Source organism: Tamandua tetradactyla, chromosome 1, assembly GCF_023851605.1.
Source record: "Tamandua tetradactyla isolate mTamTet1 chromosome 1, mTamTet1.pri, whole genome shotgun sequence".
NCBI classification, from domain to species: domain Eukaryota; kingdom Metazoa; phylum Chordata; class Mammalia; order Pilosa; family Myrmecophagidae; genus Tamandua; species Tamandua tetradactyla.
The window spans coordinates 188,937,713-188,955,147 of record NC_135327.1 but is presented as its reverse complement, the minus strand read 5'-3'; the positions used below and the strand labels follow the sequence as shown (position 1 = coordinate 188,955,147).

Below are 17,435 nucleotides of genomic sequence, written 5' to 3'. Positions count from 1 at the left end.
TCCAAGTTTTAGAAAGTGATATGTCCCTGTACCCCTTCTGACTGAGGGATTAACCCTCAAGCCAAGCTTACGTACTATAAATCCTGTTCCTCATTGTGATACTCTTCAAAAATCATTTTTATTTGGGTGGATCACCAGTATGCCCTACTCAAGTACAGTTAACCTGGTCCAACAGTCTTATAATAAGCTATTCTATAAAAAAAAATTGAATATTACTCTTTGTGCCAGTTTGAAACGTTGTGTACTCCCCAAAAAGCAATATTCTTTAATCCTGATTCAATATTGTTGGATAGGATCTTTTTTATTAAGTTGTTTCCATGGAGACTTGACCCACCCAATTGTGGGTGGGGCCTTTTGATTAGGTGGTTTCCATGGAGATGTCTCTACCCATTCAAGGTGAGTCGCTTACTAGAGTCCTTTGAGAGGGAAATATTTTGGAAAAAGCTTCAGAGCCAACACAGAGACATTTGGAGATGCAGAAGGAAAATACCCCCAGGGTAGTTCTCTGAAGAGCAGAAGCCAAAAGACCAGTAGATGCTAGCCACGTGCCTTCACAGCTGAAAAAGGTATTCTGGACCCATTGGCCTCTATTGAGTTGAGGTATCTTTCTCTGGATGCCTTAGTTTGCACATTTGTATGGGCTTAGAACTGTAAACTTGTAACTTAATAAATCCTCTTTATAAGAGCTATTCTATTTCTGGTATATTGCATTCCATCAGCTTTAGCAAACCAAAATACTCTTTAAAGGGGCAACCTACTTAACCTGGAATAATGATTTCTGAGGTTGTGAAGTTAGCAGTCACGTTTCTTTAGATGTAGTGAACTTTTTACAATGTGCTCTTAGTGACACAGATTTATCATCTGGAATGTATCTGAGAACAATCCCATATATTGCCATTTGTGAAAAGACTATTTGCTTCGTCTCTGTTTAGAACTCAAAGTGATAGATACATTATACATTTAAAATTGCTCACTAAACTCATTTATTAATTAACTTTGTGGCAAAAAATCCTGGAATGAAGGATAAATTTAGGGAATACCTTAGTCATACATCACCCCTTGGATCAGGATCAGGATCTTATATTCTATCACATGTGGTCAAATTCTGTGCTTACCACAATTCTTCAAATGAATCTTATGCACCAAGAAGAAAGATATCATTTTTCCTACATGCTAGCATTTCCTCATGCCCTATGGGGGTCAGTCTGTCCTCATCATTAGACTAGAAATGTAATGGTTGGTATGAATAATAAAAGCAAAGACTTCCAAAAATATTGGTGAAATGTAACTATATATGGCCTTTTAACAGTCTATCTGTGATATTTGCAGAAGGAAGTTTCTCTTCTAAATTCCTATTTTAAAATGTTACTAATCATGAAAACTATTTTCTATATGTAACTGTGTGGCAAAAATTATTATACTTTCTTTCCTCAGACTTCTATTCACATCATTTCCAAGAACCCAAAAATCTGTTCAAGCTAGCACAATAACACAAAAAAGAAAAGTTTGATGTCAGCTCTGAATTTTTCTCTTTTAAAAATTCTTATTATAAATGCTTATTGAAAGAACATCAAAAACTGATATAGTAACATCAAAAACTCTTATAAAATATATCCAAGTTGGGGCGGGCCATGGTGGTTCAGCAGGCAGAGTTCTTTCTTGCCATACTAGGGACCCGGGCTCAATTCTGGTGCATTCCCATGCAAAAAAAAATAAAAAATAAAAAATAAAAATAAACCCAAGTTTGGACTCAAGTTTGAACATCAGGTCTTGAATTAAGGGCAAACCTGGGATATGAACGATACAGGGAATGACTTTGATGAGTAAGGACTAGATCCTCCTAAAATCTCACTTCTCCTGTCTTAACAAACATGATCTACTCCACAGATAAGTAGTTTTTAAGTAGACGAGGTCTGGGGATCATAATATTCTAAGAACTTTATTGAAGTATAATTTCTATAAAATAATATTCATCCACTTTAAGCATACACCTTGAGGAGTTTTGATAAATGTATACAGTTGTGCAACCATCACTAGAAGTTTTTGAATATTCCCACCTCTTCCAAAAGTTCTTTTATGCTCCTTTGCAGTCAATCCCTGCTTCCATCCCCAATCCCAGGCAACCAGTGATCTATTTTCTATTGCTATAGTGTTGTCTTTTCTATAACTGTATATAAATGGAATCACACACTATATACTGTTTTTTTTGTGTCAGTTTTCTTTCACTTAGCCAGATGTCTTTGAGATTCATCCATACTGCAGTATGCATCAGCAGTTTGTTCCTTTACATTCGTGAGTAGTATTTTCTTATATGAATAGACCACATTTAAATTTATCCCTTTACTGGTTGATGGACATTTAGGCTGTTTCTCTTTTTTTAGTTATTATGAGTAATGTTGCTATGAATATTCCTGTACAAGTCTTTGTGTGGATTTATTTTTTAATTTTCCTTAAGTAAATTCACAAGAGTGGGATTGTTGGATCATATGACAGATATACCAAAGTGGCTATACCAGTTTGCTTTCTTTCCAACAATATATGAGGGATCCCATTGCTCCAAAGTCTTTCCAATATTTGGAATTATTAGGTTTTTTTTTTTATTTTAGCTGACTGGGTATGTAGACATATCTTATTGTAGAGTTCATTTAAATTTCCATAATGAGCAGCGGCATTGAATACTTTTCATGTACTTGTTGGACATTAGTATATCTTTGGTGAAGCATGCTCAGATTTTTGCCCATTTCTTAACTGGATTGTTTTTCTTATTATTGAATTTTTATATATTCTTAATATGAGTCACTTACCAAATATATGTTTTTAAAATAATTTTTCTAATCAGTGGCTTTTCTTTTCATTTTATTAAAAGCCCAGAGGGCTTTGTGCTTTGGTCAGAGTCATAGCAACCCAGTCTCTAGATTCTAATTCCTCTATTATTTCCACTAAACATCCATAAGAGCAGAGTTTCCTCGCAGAAACTTCACTGACATTCAGGAAGCATTAAAACAAATCCGAAGCTTACAGCAGGGGTGAGGAAAATCTGCTGTGCTACTTCTTAAGAAGAACCTCCTTGCCAATTTCCCATGTGGGAAGACTACCAGGCTCAAGTATTAGTAGGAATCCTTTTGCTTTTAAAATAGCTTATAATTTAATGAATAAATTATACCTCCACTCAAAGTGCTAAAATAGTGACTCTAAATTTAAACAACTTAAAGCTTTATTATAATGTAGAAAATAGCTTTGTGGAAATTTCAGTGGTCCAGTTCCTATGAATATAGTTTTATACACAAGCACAGAATTTTGCTGAATTAACAGAACCAGTCATTCTAAACACCAGAACAATGACTTCAGAATTAGTCTCATTTTCGTAGGATCCTACATACTAGCAGAATATCCCAAATCCATGAAGGTTATTGATATATCCATTCATGTTCTTCCACTTTGCTTCTCCTGACGTAACTGGCTAGGCCTAGCTAGTAAGACATGCAAAGTGACCTGTTTTAGTTTGCTAGCTGTCGGAATGTAATATACCAGAAACCAATGGCTTCTAAAAAGGAGAATTTAAGAAGTTGCTAGTGTTCAGTTCTAAGGCCAAGAAAATATCCCAATCAAACAAATCTATAGAAATGTCTAATCACAGGCATCCAGGGAAAGATACTTTGGTTCAAGAAGGCTGATGAAGTTCAGGGTTTTTCTCTCTCAAGTGAGAAGGCACACAGCAAACACAGTCAGGGTTTCTCTCTTGACTGGAAGGACAAATGGCGAACACGGTGTCATCTGCTAGCTTTCTCTCCTGGCTTCTGGTTTCAGGAAGCTCCCTGACAGGTGTTTTCCTTCTTCATCTCCAAAGTGCTGGCTAGTGGACTCTCTGCTTCATGGTGCTGCAGCATTCTCTGCTCTCTCTGAATCTCCTTCATTCTCCAAAATGTTTCCTCTTTTATAGGACTCCAGTAAACTAATCAAGACCCACCCAAATGGGTGGAGACACATTGCCCCCAATCCAGCTTAACAACCACTCTTGATTGGGTTACATCTCCACAGAGATGATCTAATTACAGATGCAAGCATACAGTATTGAATAGGGGTTATTCTGCCTTTATGAAATGGGATGTACATTAAAAAATGGTTTTCCTAGGAGACGTGCATCCTTTCAAACCAGTACATGACCTATACATGGACTAAATCCACATCTCTGGCCTAATGTTCCTAATAACTTCCATTTTTTTTTGTTTTCTTAATCCCTAAAAGCTGTAGTTATTAAAATGTTTCTTAATAATCTAAAAGAACTGCTACTTACTCTCATAGTAACTACTTTACTTTAAAACAGTACCAAAAAAAAATAAAATACCAGTACCAAAGTCACTAAGGAGAATCATATTTCCTAAACAATTAACTGCAAAGGAATTTACAATTTATTAGTTACCAAGGAACTGTTTCATTACAGAGAGAGAAAAGATTTTATGACACATGCCTGGGTCTCCCTTCAACTGAGACAAATGTACATTTTTTCAATTTTATAGATAATATATTATTTTCCAACTGAATTCCTGTAATCTTCCTGCTCTTTTAAAATTTTCCTTAAAATTTCAAAAACAATTTACAAACAAAACTGCTAGAGAAGATTCCCTAACCCAAGAACTGATCAAGGGTTTCTCTGAACTATGGGCTTTTATTCTTGGCTAGTCATTTCTTTTTAGCCACTCAATGACATTACCTAGATGAAAAAAAAATTCTTTTAAAAGGCAGCTCATTACTTCTTTCCTCAAAATTATATACTCATTAATTTATTGAACAATCTGTTTAAAATGCATGCCTATCTTCTCCACGATAGTTTGCATACTGGGCCTTCTCACACCTATGGGTCATTAGAACTACAGGCAGACTTTGGGACATGGTTATTCCTCAATTGACTACAATTCTATTTCTTTTTAAAAAGTTTGTTTTTATTTTTATCAAAATTACATATGCCTTTGGTTTAAAGTTAAATATTTCCATAATGTTGTTACATAAAATACCAATTCCTCTGACCACATTTCTTTGTCCATTTCTTCCCCTCCAAAGAAAACCACATTCAAGTCTTTTAAAGCTGATTTTTAAAGAAATTACCTCAATATTATTAAATGGCATGCTTGCTAAGTCTCGATTATTCAGTTCTAGTTTTGTCAAAAGATTAGCCATTGCAGAGGAAGATGAAGCTTCCTTTCCTCGCTTGCTCGCTCTACATATGCCTCCTCCGCATTTTTCAGTTGTCCCACGATAGTTATATCCTAATTTCAATGGATCAATGTTCAAAAATTATATTCATAGGACCACATAAACACTATTTTCAGATGAGCTATGCAATAAACTGATTGCCTTAATTTACTTGTACAACTTCTTGTTCTTCCTAGAGTTAATGATTGTACAATTGTCTAATTTTCTATGTAATTATCAGGAATTCAGCCCTAAACCTTCAGTCAAACCTGTATCTCCCCTCAGAAACTATAGATGCATAAGGTATTTGTGTTGGTTTGAAATGGTATGTACCCAGGAAAAGCCTTGATCTTCTAATCCTGATTCAGTATTGTGGGGTGGGACCCTTTGATTAGATTGTGTCCATAGAGATATAATCTACTCAATTGTGGGTATGACCTTTTATTTCAATGGAGATGTGACTCTGCCCTTTCAATGTAAGTCTTAATCAGCTTACTGGAATCCTTTCAAAGGGGAAACATTTTGGAGGGAGCTCAGATGCTAGAACAGTTGCTAGACAGCTGACATAGATGCAGACATTTGGAGATGCTTGGTGTGCTGACAGAGGAAGCTCAGACATAGATGTTTGGACATGCAGAAGCCCCAAAAGTTGCCAGGAGCTGAGAGAGCTGACAGAAAGTAGACAGGAATTGGAACCCAGCTGAGGTTGCCACATGCTTCCCATGAGATACTAGGCAAGCCAGAACCTGGAGAGGGCTGATACAGACAAACTGAGGTCCCACAGAGGACTGGAAAGGAAGCCACTAGAATCAGAAGCACAAGCAATGAACCAGGGGCAAGGACCTCAGATGCCAGCCATGTGCTTCCCAGCTGACAGAGGTGTTCCAGATGGCATCAGTCTTTCTTGAATGAAGGGAACCTCTTGTTGGTGCCTCAATTTGGACATTCTCTCAGCCACAGAACTGTAAACTTGCAATTCATTAAATTCCTTTTTATAAAGATGTTCCATTTCTGCTATATTGTATTCCAGCAGCTAATAAACTAATATACTGGCCAAGGTAAATTATTAAGAAATATCAAAACATTGGCAGCATAGAAAAGATCTAAAATCTTTCTAGAAATGCACTGTCCAATAAAATAGCCACTAACCATATGGGACAATTGAGCACTTGAAATGTGGCTAGTCCAAATGGAGACATGACGTAAGTGGCAGATTTTTGAAGAATTAATACAAAGATTGTAAAATATCTCATTATTTTTTATATTGATTAATTTGTTAAAATGATAATATTCTGAATATATTTGATGAAATAAAATATTAAAATTAATGTCATCTGTATCCTTTTAATGTTTTAAATGGGGCTACTAAAATTTTAAATTACATATGTGGCTAACATTTGTGACTCACATTTTATATGTGGGCTGTGTTGCTTTCAGCATCTGTTCCTGTGGGGCTCCTCACTTTGCTTCTCCAGGGCTGGCTTTCATCACTTGGCTTCCCTTGGCTCTCTCCAGGTTCTGGCGTGTTTAACATCTTATGGGAAGGCACGTGGCAACATTTGCTGTGCTCCAAGCATCTCCAAATATCCGTGTCTCTGTTCTCCAAGTGTCAGCATCTGTGTTAGCTCTGCTCTCTCCAAAATGTTTCCTCTTTTAAAGGACTCCAGCAAACTAATCAAGACCTACCTGGAATGGGTGGGGTCACATCTCCATCTAATCAAAAGATCATACCTACAGTTGGGTATGTCACATCTTCTTGGAGATAATCTAATCAAAAGTTTCTGTCCTACAGTATTGAATTAGGATTAAAAGAAATGGCTGCCCCCAAGATTGAATCAGGATTAAAACATGACTTTTTTTTTGGGGGGGGGGGGGGTCTACATAATACTTTCAAACCAATACAGCGAGGTCAAAATTTTGGCCATTTTGCTAGGTGCTTAGTGGGTCTGTATACATGAAAACTCAAGTATATCAATTTTGGGAAAATTCTGTAAATTTTATCTCGATAATCCCCCTCTACCCACATTTTCTGTGTTCTCTCTTCCTGAAACTTCTACTGTTTTGATGAGGTACCTGCTGTGCCGGTCTTTTATTTATTTATTTCTCCTAATTTCCATTTCTTTTTCTTAATTCTGCTTCCTGGGAAATTTATTTAATCTTATTTCCCGCTTCTTTCTGTTGAGTTATTAATTTCTGCGATCATATGTTCAAATTTGAGAAGCTTTTTATTGGTTTTCTGTATGATCCTCTTTAATTGCTTCTGTTCATATTTCATGATTCCAACATTTTCTTTTAGCTCTCTGAGGATATTCATGATGGCACATCCAAGTCTCTGTTTTCCCCCCTTCATTCATTTAGTCTCTTTTTTTATGTAAAAGGGTTTCCTCAGCTCTCTGGAAAGTCTTGGTTATCTGTTCTTAACTTTAAGTGTGGAAAATTAAAGAGTTGACTGGAGTCATTGATTATATAGGTGAAGTCTCTTAACCATTAGCTTCCTTGTAGAGAGAGTAGACTGGCCCATTTCTTTGAGAGAACCTGTGATGTGAGTACTTTTAGAGCTTTCCTTTGGGTTGGTCAGATTATCCAGCAAAGATTCTTCCGTTTCCCTGTCCTGAGAATAAAAGTCTGGCATTCAAATTTTAAGAATCAAGTAAGAGAAGAGGACTAGAAATGATCAGAATCTTATATGCTTATGTTCACTTAATCAACCTATTTTGAGTCTAGTATCTCATTTTTAACTGTGACTGGTGTCCTTTTTCCAGAAACCTTGCATTTTACCCATGGAAGAAAATAAACCTCTAGTATTCTGCTGAAATAGGGTTAGCTGCATAATCTTTTCACTCTTTAGAGTCTTGGTGCCATAAACATTTGTTGGGAAATGCTGAATGAAAGAGCTCTGCTAAAAGGTTATTGCTTGTTCTTCTTTAATTGATTGATAGATTATTCCATTTAGAAAATTTTCAGGTATGCCACTGTGCTAAAGTTTAGAATTAGGTAAACCAATTTTGGCCAGAATAGATTTTTTAAAAAATTTCCTCATGAAAGTACAATGTCTCCAGCATCTTTTGTTTAGTCACAGATAAACACAACCTAGTCAGCCATAACTAGCAGGTGTGAAGTCTACCATCTCCAAAATTTATCAGGTTCAGCTCTCACAAAGCTGCTACCCTCTCCACTCAACTCTTGACACCCACCACCCACCTGAGTATGCAGTTAGGATATACTGCCACCAAGTGGTAGATCTTTGTATCATTTCATATGTCTCAAATATAAATAGTATATTTTGAATGAGATGCAAGATTTATCCATTAATGTTTCTATTCATCTTACTTATGAAATAAAAATATTTATTGAAGGAAATAAACATCTAAATGTGGCAAAGTAAAGAATGTAATTCACATTAATTGGTGGTTTTTCTTTGAAAAGTAATTTCTAAGGAAAACATAATATCCTCATTAATCTGATAGGTATCAGAAAGAGCTTAATCTAACCCTGTTTTCTTCACTAAGATTATTTAGAATACTCATTCTAACATTTCTTGAATTTGACATTTAAAGTCAAGATTTGTTTTAAATATTTACATATCACTTTTCATTTTTCAGCAAACACCTTTTGGCTACACAAGCCTGAAAGCTTTTGAAACATATTCCACTTTCCCTAGTATTTAATTTCTGCTGACTACAGTACTTGCCGATGTTCTAATCGATATTTAGATAAATTTTGCTATCCTCATTAGAACAAGAGAGACCATGGCAGTAACCAAAGCCAGATGAGTCCGTAAAATAAGTTTCTATTTAGCAATAAAAGTAATGAACTATTGATAACACAACTTAATTTGAACTATGGATCTCACAGATATTATGATGAATGAAAGAAAAGCCACTCACAAAAGGTCACATAGTATATGATTACATTTATATAAAATTTCTGAAATGATAAAATTATGAAAATTGAAAACAATTAGTGGTTGCCAGCATAAAGCTAGTAGCAAAAGGAAGGCAGGTATGACTATACAGGGGCAGCAAGAAGGAAAAGTTTGTGGTGATAGAACCTGTGGTGATACCTGTTCTGTATCTTGATTATAGTGGTAGTTACATGAATTTACATATGTGTTAAAATGGCACAGACCTGTACACACATGTTGTACTAATGTCCAATGCCTGATTTTGATGTTGTACTATAATTTTGTAAGCAGGAATCATTGGGGGAAACTGGTTGAAGGGTACCCAGGACCACTATTTCTATCTGTGCAATTTCCTGTGAATCTGTAATAATTTCAATGCAGAAACATTTAAATAAAGAATAAAGAAATCAATTTCTGTTAGGAATTACAACTTAAGTACCTGAAATTCAAACATTGGAAATTCTTCGGCCACCAACATTTGTGGACAGACTGCATTCCATTGTGTCTAGAAATGAAGAGAGCTAATCCAAAACAGAGATTCCAGGTAGGAATAAATATATGTTTTTAATCTCACTACATCATGTACCCCTTACCACTGTGCAATTCATTTATACAGTTTTACAATCTATGTGCTTTAATCTCTATATTAGATTTGGAATTTAATTTGACTTTGTGTCTCTTTTTGGTTTCTTTTTATCCTGTTGAAATCATGTTTCTCTCTTTTTTAATGCTTTCAAACAGGAATATCTGTACCCAATATTATGGCATCTTAGAATTTTGCTTTCTTTCCTTTATTACTTGTCATATAGTTTTATTACTTCTTCAAAGATTGTTTTCTTTCTCTTATTGTTTTGGACTACAGATTGTTAAAATGGTGGCAGGAGTCATTCAGAATAACAAGAACATTTTATGAAGAAGTTTGAAACCTGTATTCCATGGAGAAAAGTAATTCTAAAGATTTAATGATGCACCTATCAATCATTGCAATTATATTACAGTTTGAACATGCACTACTGGGAAACCATGCATAATACTCTCCCAGATCAAATTCTAATGATTAAAGTTGATATTTATTGCATTTTTATTGTATTCTCTACACTTTAATTTAAATTTGAACTATATCAAAATGTGTATTTAATTGATAACTAATGGCATTCTCCAACTGAAAACTGACTATATTCTCTTTATGAATTGATCTTTAATCTTATAATTTATTTCTCGTAACAGTATTAGCTAAACTTGATTCACAGATTAATCCATAAAATCAGAATTAAATCAAGAAATAGTTTAACTACATGCAGTGGTAGAAATGCCAGAAAACAATAATTTAATGGGCACTTTGTCTTTAAAAGGTATTTAAAATATTTGAACACGGTGGTAGTTTAAGCTGCATGTACCAGCAAAACATGCTGTTAAATCTAATCCATTCCTATGGGTGTAAAACCCATTGTACGTAAAACTTTTGATGAGGTTTTCAGTTACGGTGTGACCCACCTCAAACAGGGTGGGACTTAATCCTAATACTCGAGTCCTTTGTAAACTCCTGAATGAATACAGACAGAGAGAAGATGCCACAAAGCAAGAAGTTGAAATCCATGAAACCAGAAAGAGAAGGGAGAGACTAGCAGATGCACCATGCGCCTTGCCTTGTGGCGGAGGAACCAAGGATTGCTGGCAGCTGGTCTACAGGAAGAAAGCGTCACCCTGACAACGCCTTGATTTGCACATTTTCTAGGCCTCAAGCTGTAATTTAAATTCCCTTTGTTTGGGCGGGCCGCGGTGGCTCAGCGGGCAAAGTGCTTGCCTGCTATGCCGGAGGACCTCGGTTCGATTCCCGGCCCCAGCCCATGTAACAAAAAAAAAAAAACGGAGAAACAGAATACAATAAAACAAGAAAATGTTTCCCTTTCTTCCTTCTTTCCTTCCTTCTATCCTTCCTTCCTTCTCTCTGTCTTTCCTTTAAAAAAAAAAAAAAATTCCCTTTGTTTAAGTCAATCCATTTCATGGTATCTGCTTTAAGCAGCCTAGGAAACTAAAACACCAAATAAGAACACATTTTATTTACATCAATATAGAATATGTCCCTGATATAATCAGTAAACCAATTTTAAAATTCACATGTGTATTTGTTTCACCTCACCTTTGCTGTTTCAGAAAAATACTGGTTTATTTAGAAAGAAATGAGTCAATAAAAGGAATCCTGAGAAGTAGATAAAAGGAATACTGATATTTCTTTGCCCTTTCTGGGTCTTTAAATAAATGATTCTGAGGTTTAATCTTTCTTTACCTATCCAGCTTTCACCTGTCTTTCTTTTCCATAAAGATACATTACCTCCAGTACTATTCCAGATCTAGCAACCATGATTAAGGTGTTTTGCTCTTGCTATTTCAAAAATCAAGAAATGTACAATTCTTTCAATAAGATGAAAATTATATTCAAACAACGAGACAATATGTCCTCATTCTCTCAGATTAATTTCACTATCTTACTCTCAGATTCCTTCCAATCCTTCTGAAGCTTGGTCAAATTTTGGCCTCACACTGACACCAACTTCGCAATTTCAAAGCATGATTGGAGCTTCCACCAGGAAGTCCTGGCTCCACGCAAGGTGGCACTGCAGGACCAGACGGGCTGCTGGACTCTGTCTCAGCCTATCCTCCTACACCAGCTGTCAAATTATTGGCTCTCAGCTCAGAACGCACCCTTAAATATACACCTGTAGTAAATGATAGACTCCCTTTAAGCATTTCTCCTTTAAAATGGGCTGGAGGAACATGGCAAGAGGAAAGGTTTCTGGTTTCAGGCTTCTTGGTTTTAGCGGCAGCACAGGGTGGGAAGGAGACATCAGGTGGTCCTCTTCCTGAACCGTGGACCCAGAGTCGTCCTGTAGGTTGCCTTGCATCTTCAGCCCAGCATAATCTTTCCATAGCTCTCTCGGTGGAACACTGAACTCTGCCTTCCCTGAAGATGTCTTGCTTGCATGAAGGCCCCAGAAACCTCACACTTCACACCTCATTTGGGCTCCGAATTCCTTCTTCAGGCCTCCTCCGTCTAGTGGTTTCCTACCACACCTTGCTAGCTATGCAGAACTGGCTTGGCTCGCCTCCAGCTGCGAGGACCCCAAATTCCTTCACCGATTGCTAACTGCCTGCTACTTGCACTTCAGAGGTTGCCTTCTGCTAACCCAGAGACTGAGACAAGCGCAGGCTTGGGCCAAACCAGGGAACTGCTTTACTGTGCAGGGATGAAAAAGAGAACCATTCAAATGGGCAACATGGAGACCATAAGCCAGAAAAGAAGGCTAATCCTAAAAGTAGAATAATTCTCAGGCAAATGTGAACACCTGTTATTCCGTACTTTCTACTCAAGATAATAGAAAGTCTCTTACCATAAGAAAAGAAGACTGAGAGGAGGAGAGTTCCACTGGGCTGACCAGTAGACATCCAAATAGCTTGTCCAGCAGCCAGTGAAAAGGTGGAGACTGAGTTTAGAAAATATGTAAAGCCCTCAGGACAGCATTGATGGGTCTTTTGAAGGTATCTTTGACTTTTACTGAAGCATATATTTATTTGTAAATTGTGGCCTAATGTCCAGGCTGTATATTTTGGAGAAAGAATAAATGTGAAGCTGGAGGCTGTTTGGTCATTTCTGTGAACTTATTTAGTCTTATTGATACTGTTCAGTGTTCAATGTTGACCATGTATTTTAATCTTAGGGAAGTCCAAGATTTTATTTTATTTTAATGTTATTTTTTGGTGCCTCATTGCAGTCCCGGAGAAGAAAAAGGACTGCTGATATAGCTCAGAGATTAAATGAAATCTCAATTAGACAACTAATTGGCAAAATGATTTAAAACGAAAACAGAATTTTCTAAAATGAGAATTTGTCTAAAGAAGGAATTGACTGTTTTAGAAAATCCTGAGTTGCCCATCACTAAAAGTGTCCAATCAGAAATTGAGAATTGCTAATCGGGAGAATTACAGAAAGGCATAAACCACAGAGGTCTTGTCATCCCGTGTGTTCTATGATTCTAAAATTTGGGGTAATTTCAACATTAAAATAATCTAAGCCAACTTAATTGAGTGCTACTTTTATCTGCAATCCCAGTTTTTTTATTTATGTAACATAAGCCAGTTTCACTCTCTCTCTGACAAGAATCAACAGAAGTTTATCAGTCACAATATAGTTAATGTGCAGAATAGATATCCAGAAATGCAGCAGAAATTTTAAACCATAAAGGAATGACTACCCTTAATTTATGGCATGGACCTCTAATAGTATTTATTCCCTTTCCTACCTGTCTAATGGGATGAGCACTTAGGCTGGGGTATGGAGGATAAAGCAAGCTCTGATAAAAATACTATTATTTATAGTCATTTGAGAATGAAAATCAAAGTTTATTGAATTTTAAACTCAATTAAATATCTATGTGTACAATAGGTTGCAAAAGTAAAAACAAAACTTTCACTTCTATCATACTATCTAAGTTTTGTTTAATACTCATTTTTTAATGAAAAATAATTTAAACTCATTCTCTTAAGACAAATTGCTAGAAGTTAAACCTTTTTATGTTAGTTAAGAGAGTTGAACAAGATCTAGTAAATCATTTATATTTTAACCTTATTGTCTGCTTCCTGAATGTATTTTTCAGAGTTCATTGATGACCTACCTTGTGTTTAAAATGTATGGCACCAATATTTTCTTCAAATTGTGGAAAGAGAAGATGTGGTCACAGATTCAAAAGTAAGTTTTTAATACACTTCCTTTATTGCACTATGGCTGTCGGCCTCAGGCTTCCAGTTCTCCAAATTCTTAGGCTGACATTTTATCTCTTCCTGTGTTCAGATGCAGCAAGTTTGTATCCAGTGCTACATGCAATCTAAATGTCGCCATTCTCCTAGAGACATCTTCTATTGCTTTTATAAATGTGCCCATCCTCTGTCATGAATAGGCGAGTGTTAGTTCATCCCTGAATAGATGGTATTGATTCACTAAACCCTAAAGATTTCTGACCTTTTTAAAAAGAGATTCCCTCTGCACAAGATATTTACAAAGTGACAAGGACTTGTGAACATTGAAATGAAATCAGTAGCATTTAAATTGAGCATTTTTGTTAGGGAGACTGTTGACTACGTGCCATTCAAATATCATATCATGTTAAATGAGGGGCATTTTAAATAATTTCAGTTGTGTGCTTTTCCTGAAAAAGGAGACAAATAAGTACAGTAAAAAATAAAATCTCATGTCATAAATTGAATCCAAAGCCAGCAAAGGGATTAATACAATTTAACCTGAGATTAACTTAGCTATGAGCCTGATTAATGCTTTGGGGGTATGAAGGAAGAATATGATACAATAATTAGATCATGTCTGATCCAAATTTCTCTGTAGAATTAAGACTTGAATTTATAAGTGATTTGGAATTTTAAAAAAACTGAGTTCTTCCCTACCTCTACCACTAGGTGAAATTCACTTCCCTTCTCAGGCTCAGGGTTTTTTTTTTCAAATGAAATTAGTATAGTGAGTTATATGATCTCTAAAGTCTTCTCTGGATTTGACAACCCATGATTAATCGGGTCCATGTAGCATTAAATAATAGCAGTAAATAATTTCTTAAGAAAGGAAATGATCTATTCGGAAGAGCACTGAATGGTGGCTTAATCAGTCTCTAGGATGGAGGCAAATTTATTTGCATGACTGATATTAAAGAACCTTAAAGAACCTCTCACCTCACCTTAAAAACACTCTCTTTCTCTTTCTCTCTCTTTCACACACTCACACACATAAGTTGTTTTGGGTTTGTTTGTGGGCTTCACAAAATGATACCTTTTTTCTCCTGCAGGAGATCTGTCCTGACTCAGATAAACAATATGATCCTCTCCCCAAATGCAGGTTCAGGAGGTGATACTCTCCCCCAGTGCTCACCCCACAGGAGAAATGGTTCCGTACCCTGATCCACTCAACCACAGAATTTCTCTCATCTGAGTAATTGTCCTTGAGAAACCTCATTTGATTTTCTCTCCAAAAAGTCATTCATGCAAAGGATTTGGAATAAATCACTACTAGGACATAATGAGGGATGCTCTATCTTGGGCTTAGCTTGCCAGTGCATCTTGAATAATTCACTACTGTTCATTAAGTGGGAAAAAAAAAACCCTCAAAAACAGAAGGAAAAGTGGTGAGGTAAATGATGTGTTTGTAGAAGGAAATTTGAGTTTGACGTATCTATACAACATCCCAGTAGAGGTATCCAGAAAACTTGTGGAAATGCAGGTGCAGAGTTTAAGAGAAAGGCTGCAGCTGGAGCTTTGGATATTTAAATCATCAGCATGCACTGCTCTTCTTTTTACTACAATCCAAACACTTAAAACGTATATGTATGAAGCATTGTTGAGCCTATCTGCTGCTGAACTGAGTGAGGTTGGGTTTAGATTTTGAGAACCCTTGTGTGTGCAGGCGTGGAGGTTCTGAGATGCAGGAACCCTGGTACTCAGGTGCAGGTGCATTAGGTCCCTTCTATTCACATTTGGGGAAGGATAAGGAGATTTCGGTGGTGAAAAGCTCATCACTACTTTTGTAAGAGTAACACAGCCACAGCTTCTCTAAGAGAAATAAGACCGTTAAAAAGCTTCACGTATGTTTAGAGTTGTCTCTTCCTGAAGTGAAAATACTGCTTCCTACTTCTCTCCAGTTCTAGCAGCAATGATGGAATAAAAGAGGAATATGTCAGGGGAGTCTGAGCTCTTTGGGTAACCACCATAAGAATCAAGTGAGCTCAGTGAGTGACACTACATTGGACTCTGGGACAGAATCAAAGGTCATATCTGGTGTCAGTCACCAAGACAGAATGTCAACATATTTTTAAGAGAGAGTAAAAACTTGATAGAGAGGCAGAAAGGGGGCCTCTCTATCTAATTTGGGGGCCATCAAACTACAGTATAAAAAATTTAAAAACAAAAAACTACAGTGTACAGTCTGTGGCTAAGAATAGTTTTTACATTTTTAAGAGATTGCAAAATAAATAAATAAGATTAATATACAACAGAGGCCATATGGTTTTTAAAAAATGTGTGAACAGTTAGTACTTTAGCAAGAATTAAGGACCATATTTAGTGAAGTAACTTGTTGTACCATGATCTCTTCTTGGAGCTATCGAAAACTTCTTGTACTGTAATCTCTTCTTGGAGTTACTGAAATTGTACTATGATCTCTTCTTGTAGCATTCAGTACTAATGTCGATTTTTCATTCTCAAAACAAAAGTCCTTTATTCTCTTCCTTTATTCTCCATAGCTATTAATTCTTGTGTCTCTCATTTAAAATCTTACAGATATTAAAATTTCTTGAGCGTATATGCATTTCAAAAAAAGAATAATTATTTAAATAACCTAAAGTGATTAACTGACAATGGTGAAATGCCAGGCATCAGTGATAGGCATATGTCAATGATATTTCTACAAGGCAGGTAATAGAAAGGACTTAAAATTATATCATATAAATGAACATCAACTTCCTCAATATGAAAACCATTCTTGATTTTGCATTTGTCAGCTATCGTAAATCATTCTGTCCTTGAGATTAACTAGTATGCGCCTACTTATTTCCAATTTTAATATAGATGTATACAGGTAGCCAGCATATATATATTCATTAAATTGCTCAAGAACACCTCATCTTCCTTTCTTTATGCGGTTTTATGCGCATATGTAGCAAAAAAAATCTTTTCATATTTAGTGGTGCTATGGCCAGATTTTTGTGATTAATATTCACTTCATATTCACATCAATATAATAATACACAGAGTATAGTTTCTTTCCTTCTCTCATTAAATTTCTGTCTCTCTCTCAGGATCTCTCTTACTCTCTTTTTTTTTCGTTCTCATCCTATCTCTCCTTTCTTACCTCTCAATCTTTTTCTCATTGTCTCATTGAATAAATTTGCTTCAGAATTTAATCTGAGGCCCAGTTCATTCACTCCAATTGAGTAACAATGAACTCCTCCTTCTCTGTGTTAGAAATCTGAATCTTCCAATTTATTTACACCTTGTCAAATCTGTCTCCTGTTTTTTGAGAAAGAATGCTCTGATGAATATAACTATCAATCTGAGAAAAAAAAAAATTCAATTCCTTGGTATCCAACCCAATGAGACTCTGTACAATTGTAGATCATCTACCTGAACTCAAAACCCAGGCAGATAAAATAAATTTACCTTGTAATCCATTGAAGTAAAAAGTCCTCATTTGAAATGAATCGCATATTCCTTTGGTCACTTTTGTCATCTTAAGTTAATACTCCTGTTCTAGAAGCTTGCAAAACCCAACAAGGCTAGATGTGAGAAACCC

At 35.9% G+C, this 17,435-nt stretch overlaps 1 long non-coding RNA gene across 2 annotated transcripts in view; it reads left to right on the top strand.

The window, feature by feature from the left end:
* Positions 1–371: 371 nt before the first annotated feature.
* The window catches only part of LOC143687678 (uncharacterized), a 59,574-nt gene continuing 42,510 nt past the window's right edge, over positions 372–17,435 (top strand). The window contains exons 1-2 of one of the 2 annotated variants that reach the window (XR_013177638.1): positions 372–396; positions 13,747–13,838. This is a non-coding gene — a long non-coding RNA (uncharacterized LOC143687678). Of the gene's footprint in view, positions 397–9,519; positions 9,639–13,746; positions 13,839–17,435 lie in introns of those variants that run through there. The other variant, XR_013177637.1, reaches the window with a different exon arrangement.